Source organism: Arachis ipaensis, chromosome B07 (assembly GCF_000816755.2).
Source record: "Arachis ipaensis cultivar K30076 chromosome B07, Araip1.1, whole genome shotgun sequence".
Classification (NCBI taxonomy): Eukaryota; Viridiplantae; Streptophyta; class Magnoliopsida; order Fabales; family Fabaceae; genus Arachis; species Arachis ipaensis.
In genome coordinates this window covers 80,486,364-80,493,794 of record NC_029791.2, presented here as the reverse complement: position 1 = coordinate 80,493,794, position 7,431 = coordinate 80,486,364, and positions in this window count along the sequence as shown.

Genomic DNA, 7,431 nt, shown 5'->3' with positions numbered 1-7,431 from the left:
TCAGCCTCCCCCACCACAACAAAGCCAACAGTTGGTTCCCCAAAGAGTATGCAGAATTTGTGCTGATAATAGTCATTACACTGATGAGTGCCCGCAGCTCCAACAAGAAGACAACACCTTGGCAGCTACTCATAACTTCTATGACCGCCCGAATCAAGGATACAATCAACAAGGCGGCAACTACAACCAAGGTGGGAACTATAACCAAGGGTGGCAGGACAACTCCAACCAGGGCTGGAGAGATAATTCCAACCATGGCTGTAGGGACAACTATAACAGAGGAGGCAGAGACAACCAGGGAAATCAGAGGTGGAATAACAATAACAATCAACAGAACCGAAATCACCAGAACCATTCCTATCAATAGTAGAATCCTAACCAGCCTTACAGAGCACCTCACCTTAGGCAGTCCCAAGGGCCCCAGCACAACCAACAACAGGTCCCTCAGATCACTTATCCTCCTTCCTCATCGAATGACGAGATGCTTCGTTCTCTTGCACAATGACAACAAGACATGCAGACTACACTGAACTCTACTTTAAATGGTCTGAATGCCACTTTACAAGCTCTCGTCTCCCGGATAGATTCATTATCTACTCCCACCAACCAGCCTTCAAGCTCCAGTGGAATTCCTTCTCAACCCTTACCTAACCCCAAGGGTGGTATCAATACCATCACTTTGAGGTCCGGAACCACACTACAAGAGAAGAAATCATGAAGAGCCAAGCCCACCAGAACACGCCCCAGTTGAGGACGTGGTAGAAGTGAAGGATGTTGAAGAGGAAGACGAAGTACAAGACATGGTTGAAGAAGAAGTAGCTCAGCCAAGGAATAGAGCACCAAAGGTCGCAGAAGCTGTAAGTGGCGCCATTCCTATTCCATTTCCACACCTTGCCAGGAAGTCCAGGAAGTAGATGGAACTTGATCCCAAAATGGTAGAAATTTTTAAAAAGGTTGAGGTAACTGTTCCCCTTTCTGATGTTATTCAACAAGTACCTAAATATGCAAAGTTTCTGAAGGATTTATGCATACAAAAAGATAAAATTAATGAATTAGAAACTATTTCTTTAGGTAGTTCTATATCTATTTTAATGGGAGGTATACTTGAAAAATATAGTGATCCAAGTCCATGCATGGTTAACTGTACCATTAGGGGTGTAATATTTTTTGACTGCATGTGTGATTTATGAGCGTGCGTAAGTATTATGCCATTGTCTATATATGATGCTTTGAGGCTCCCTCCCTTAAAAGGGTCGGTAGCTCGTTTTGTATTAGCAGATAAAAGCATTATTACAGTGGTTGGAATTGTTGAAGACGTGCTGGTGAGCATTAAGGGGCTCACATTTCCCATTGATTTCTATATCTTAGAGATGCCCCCTAATGATTCAGGAAGACCATCATCAATCCTGCTTCGAAGGCCATTCCTGAAACTTCAAAGTTCAAGCTAGATGCATTCTCAGGAACTTACTCCTTCGAGATAGATGGCAGAGCAGTGAGTTTCAGTTTAAATGAAGCTATGAAGCACCCTCCAGAGGATCATTCTATCTTCCAGTGCGACATCATTGATGAAATTGTAGCTGTAGTTCACCAAGAAGAAGTAGAAGAGAGGCACATGGAGCAAGATCCAAGTGTGGAGACACCCTCTGAACACAATGAGGACACTTTGCCATTATCACTAGCTCTAGATGATCTAGAGCCTAGCCATGAGCAAAAATTGGAATTAAAACCCCTCCCACCCCACCTCAAGTATGCTTACCTTGAGGATAATCAGAAGCTCCCAGTTATCATTGCAAGGGAACTCACTTTCCAACAAGAGGAGCAACTGCTTAATGTGATGAAAAGACACAAGAAAGCAATTGGGTAGAGCTTGGCGGATATAGTAGGCATCAGCCCTCAAGTTTGTGAGCATAGAATATTCTTGGAAGAGGGAGCAACGCCTGTCCGTCAACCCCAAAGAATATTGAATCCCACCATCTTAGAAGTTGTCAAGAAAGAAGTGACCAGGCTACTTGAAGCTGATATCATCTACCCAATCTCAGACAGTGAATGGGTCAGTCTAGTACAAGTGGTGCCCAAGAAATCTGGCATCACAACAGTGAAGAATGAGCATGGAGAGCTCCTCACAACTAGAGTGCAGAATTCATGGAGAGTTTGTATTGATTACATGCGTCTCAATCAAGCTACTCGCAAGGATCACTACCCCTTGCCATTTATTGATCAGATGCTTGATCGCCTGTCAGGTAAATCCCATTACTGATTTTAATATTTTTATACAGGCTATTTTCAAATTCATATAGCTCCTGAAGATCAGGAAAAGACTACTTTTACATGTCCCTTTGGAACGTATGCATATAAGAGGATGCCTTTTGGCTTATGTAATGCACCGGCTACTTTCCAAAGATGCATGATGAGTATCTTTTCAGATCTTATTGAGAGTTGTATGGAAGTTTTTATGGATGATTTTAGCGTATATGGTGATTCCTTTAACCTTTGCTTGGATAATTTAGATAGAGTATTAGACAGGTGTGTTAGTTCAAACCTTGTATTGAATTTTGAAAAATATCATTTTATGATAAAACAAGGGATTGTTCTAGGACATGTTGTTTCTAATACTGGAATTTCTGTAGATCTAGAAAAGGTAGATGTCATTTGTAGTTTACCTTACCCCTCCTCCGTGAGGAAAGTCCGTTCGCTCCTTGGTCATGCAGGTTTTTACCGTAGATTTATTAAGGACTTCAATAAGGTAGCATTACCTTTATCCAGACTGCTGCCGAAAGATGTTGAGTTCGAATTCAGTGAGGATTGCATGCAAGCATTTGATAAGCTGAAGATCGCCCTGACTCAAGCTCCGATTGTGAGAGGACCAGACTGGAGCCAGCCTTTTGAGATTATGTGTGATGCCTCCAACCATGCAGTAGGAGCAGCGCTGGCTCAGTGCGAAGGTAAGAATCCTTTTGTAATTACTTATCTGTCTAAGACCTTAGACGCTGCTCACTCTAATTACACCACCACTGAAAAAGAGCTTCTGGCTATTGTTTTCGCTCTGGATAAATTCCGAGCCTGTTTACTTGGTACTAAGGTGGTAGTGTACTCAGACCATGCAGCTCTAAAGTATTTATTAGCTAAAGAAGAGTCTAAACCAAGGCTAATACGTTGGATATTTCTGCTGCAAGAATTTGATTTAGAAATTAAGGATATGAGTGGTAGCCAAAATTTAGTGGCAGACCACTTGAGTCGCCTTGAGCACATTAAGGATGACTCCGCTCCTATCAATGATGCTTTTCCATTTGATAGCTTGCACGTAGTATCTGAAGTAGTTCCTTGGTATGCACCTGTAGCTAATTATCTAGTTAGCCACACTTTCCCTCCCAATTTTAATAAGCATCAAAGAGACAAGTTGAAAAGCGAGTCCAAATATTATATATGGGATGACCCATATTTATGGAGGTATGGTGCTGACCAGGTAATTAGAAGGTGTATGCCCCAATCAGAATTCTAGTCCATTTTAGAGGCCTGCCACCCCTCTGAGAGTGGTGGACATTTTGGCTCTCAAAGAACAGCTAGAAAAATTCTAGACTGTGGATTCTGGTGGCCTACTCTTTTTAAAGATGCAGCTATTTTTTGTAAATCGTGCCCCCCATGCCAAAGGTTTGGTAATATATCCAAGAGGGATGATATGCCCCAGCAGATTTTGCTATTCTATAAAATTTTTTATGTTTGGGCCATTGACTTCATGGGTCCATTTCCAAACTCCAATGGTTATCTTTATATACTGTTAGCTGTAGATTATGTTTCTAAATGGGTGGAAGCAATTCCTACCCGTACTGATGATGCTAAAACTATTGTTTCCTTTGTTAGAAACCATATTATCTGTCACTTTGGATCACCACAAGCAATCGTGAGTGATCAAGGCACTCATTTTTGTAACAGGAGATTAGCAGGACTACTGAAGAAGGATGGGATAGTTCACAAAATAGCAACAGCTTATCATCCCCAGACCAATGGACAAGCAGAGGTATCTAACAGAGAAATAAAGTGTATTATGGAGAAGATATTAAAGCCTCATAGGAAGGACTGGAGCACCAGACTTGTTGATGCGCTCTGGGCATATCAGACAGCGTACAAGACACCCATTGGGATGAGCCCCTTCTGCTTAGCGTACGGAAAGGCTTGCCACCTTCCAGTAGAGGTGGAACACAAGGCTTTCTGGGAATGAGGGAGTGCAACATGGGATTTGAGAACGCTGGCGCTGAAAAAAAGCTGCAATTAGCAGAACTGGAGACCCTTCGACTCGAAGCTTATGACAAGGCCAGATTATACAAAGAGAAGATGAAGGCTGTGCATGACAAGCATATTAAGAGAAGAGAGTTCAGACCTGGAGATCTGGTTCTCCTTTACAACTCCAGGCTAAGACTCATGCCAGGAAAGCTGAGATCCAGATGGGAAGGTCCCTATAGAGTAGAGAACGCAGAGCCATATGGAGTCTTCCACCTGAGTCATCCTTCAAGCCACAATTTTATCAAGGTCAATGGACATTGCCTAAAGTTTTATCATGGTGAGAAGATGAAAGAACACAAAGAGCTAGAAGTCTTCCTCTTGGAGGACCCACCAACATAAGCAGAATGAGCTTGAAGACTGTCCAACTTAAGGACGTAAAAGTAAAGTGCTAGGTGGGAGACAATCCACCATGGTATGATCGTTTCTTCTCACTCCTAGTTTGTTTTATTTTACTTTTCATAGTGGTCATTCATAATTTCAACATATTTATTTTGCATTCTGCATAAAAAAAAGCAGCACATGACGCGCAAGCGTCGCTGACTCGTACGGGTCATATGTGCGTGCGTAACAAAGGGGAATTGAACAGAGAGTTGCGCGGGAGCAGGGTTGGAAGTGTGCCTTAGGCACAAACATACCCACGCATACGCATCCCTGATGTGTACGCGTTGCTTGCGAAACCCCCAGCCCACGCGTACGCGTCGCTCATGCGTACGCGTGACCTTGCTATTCGGTGTAAAAATATGTATAGATAGAAAGTTGTGATGGTCTGGTGCTGAAAGTGGGCTAGAAGCACAAGCCATGTCACACGTATGCATCCCTGACGCGTATGCGTCATTTTCCCATCCAGCCCATCCACGCGTGCGCATCCTTCACGTGTACGCGTCGTTTAAATTTTTGGCAACTGTGCGTATGGGACAGAGAGTTGCGCGTGCGCGAGGCTGCCTCCGCGCCAATTGCACAACCCATGTCACGCGTCCGCGTCCCTGACGCGTTCGTGTCGCTCGAAATTAGCACGATCCACGCATCCGCATGCACCACAATTTAACTAGTTCTGCGCCAGAATTCTTATCTTTTCTCCCCCAATCCTAATTCTTTCTTCTCCCTTCTTTCTTCTTTATTCTTCCCTACTTTCTACTACTTTCTCCCTCCTTCTTCATCTTCTTCATCAAGGTTCTTTTCTTCTTTCCCTTTTTACTTTTCCATTATTCATTTAATTTATGGTTTCTTCTTCTTTTTCTTTTTAATTTCATTATCTATGTCTTCTTTTTCTTTCTTTTTATTTTTGCATTATTTTACTTGGTGTTAGAAATCTAATTGGGTAATGGTTTTCTTCCATAATTGCTTGTGGCTTATTAAAGGAATTGTTTGACAATTAATATTAATTCATAGGGTTACTTGCATGTTCAAATTTAATACTTTCAATAACATATTTACTATGCATGCTAAGTGTTTGTGAAAAAGCCCGTATGGCATTATGCATTTTTAAATTATTCTATCCTTCTACTCTAATGCCTGTTTTTCACAAAATCCTTTAAATATTTTATTAATTCAATATAATTGTCAACACAAACATAATTGTTAGTTTGTTACATTTGATAATCAAATTTGGCAATTAATGCTTGATCTATGCTACTCATGCCTTTGCCGGCATGCTAATAAACATCTTGTATATACTTGCCATAATATGCACTTGCTATATTTCCAGTGATGAACTGATCACATGTAGTCGCGACCATGTGTTAACGTCATCCTTCTCTACCTTGGCATTGATTATCACTTGTACCATCATCTTCCTTGCTTTAACCCTTAGCTTTACATGTTACTTTCCTTTTCCCTTTTCAGGATGGCCACCAAGAAGGGTAAAGAGAAAGCTGCTCCCAAACCACGGGCAAAGAGAGGAACAAAAAGAGCGCCGACTACGGAAACATCCTCAACAGCAGTCAAACCAACAACAAAGAGGGTCAAGAGGATCATTAAGGTCAATGAAACAGAGAAAGCCTTTCAAGCAAGGGACATTTCCAATCCAGGCTGAGCGGAACTATAACAATGAGCACCTACTCACCCTCTCGACCCACATTATTGATTTCATGGAGCCCCAGATTGAGCGCAGACAATGGGATTCTTACGGAGACAGCCACGACAGTTTAATCTCTCATGGGTAGTTAAATTCTACTCCAATTTTCACATGCCACCCATGCAGTCTGTTTATGTCCGTCAGAAGCAAGTCCCGATGACTAAAGAGGTCATTCAGCGAGTTTTGGATCTTTCCCCTGCTCTAGAAGGATTGGACGCATTCCAAGAAGCCTCCTTTAAGCGCCAGACATACCAATTTGACCGGGACACCGTTCTCAGAGTTATAGCACAACCTGGCAGCAAATGGATATATGGATACCATTGATCCTGACCTAAGGTCATATTGGCTTTAGCACTCACCTTGGAGGATCGAGTATGGGCACGGATTATGTCCCATTACGTCTTTCCGAGCACTCACAGGTCCTCCTTCACTGCAGACATGGCTATTCTCCTCTGGTGTATCCTTACAGACCAGCCTCTCAATCTACCAAGACACCTCCGGCATGCCATGGGACACGTACAGATTGAAGACAACCTACCCTTCCCCGCCTTGGTTTCAGATCTAGTCTCAGCACCCGAGTCTTCTACAGAGCTGGGGACACCAAGGCCATGATTCCACGGGATGATCAGTATGTTCCTAACGGGAAGTACATCAGACCCCCAGCAGCCACTACCAGCCGGCCTGCAGAACCAGTCGAAGATATTCCTTCTCCTTCCACATCACAAGAACCTTCAACAAATCAACTGCTCCTACAGATACTTGAGAGGTTGCATGGGCTTGACAGGCAGGCAAAGCGAATAGAGTGCCGTAACAAGCAGCGATTTACATACCTCAATGAGCTGATTGTTGGCAACCACCCACCTGAAGAAGACCCAGACACTCCAGACTCCACTTCGTCTTCTAGCACAGGAAGTGATGCATGGCAGAAGTTAACCAATTAAGAGATTTTATATAAAAGGATAGCGTTGCACGTATAGCTCTTAACCATCTAAGATCCGCCTCACCAATTTAAAAAGGGTTGTCACGAATTTTAGAAATAAAAATACTGGGAGTATGAGTCCCAGGTCGTCTCCCAACGA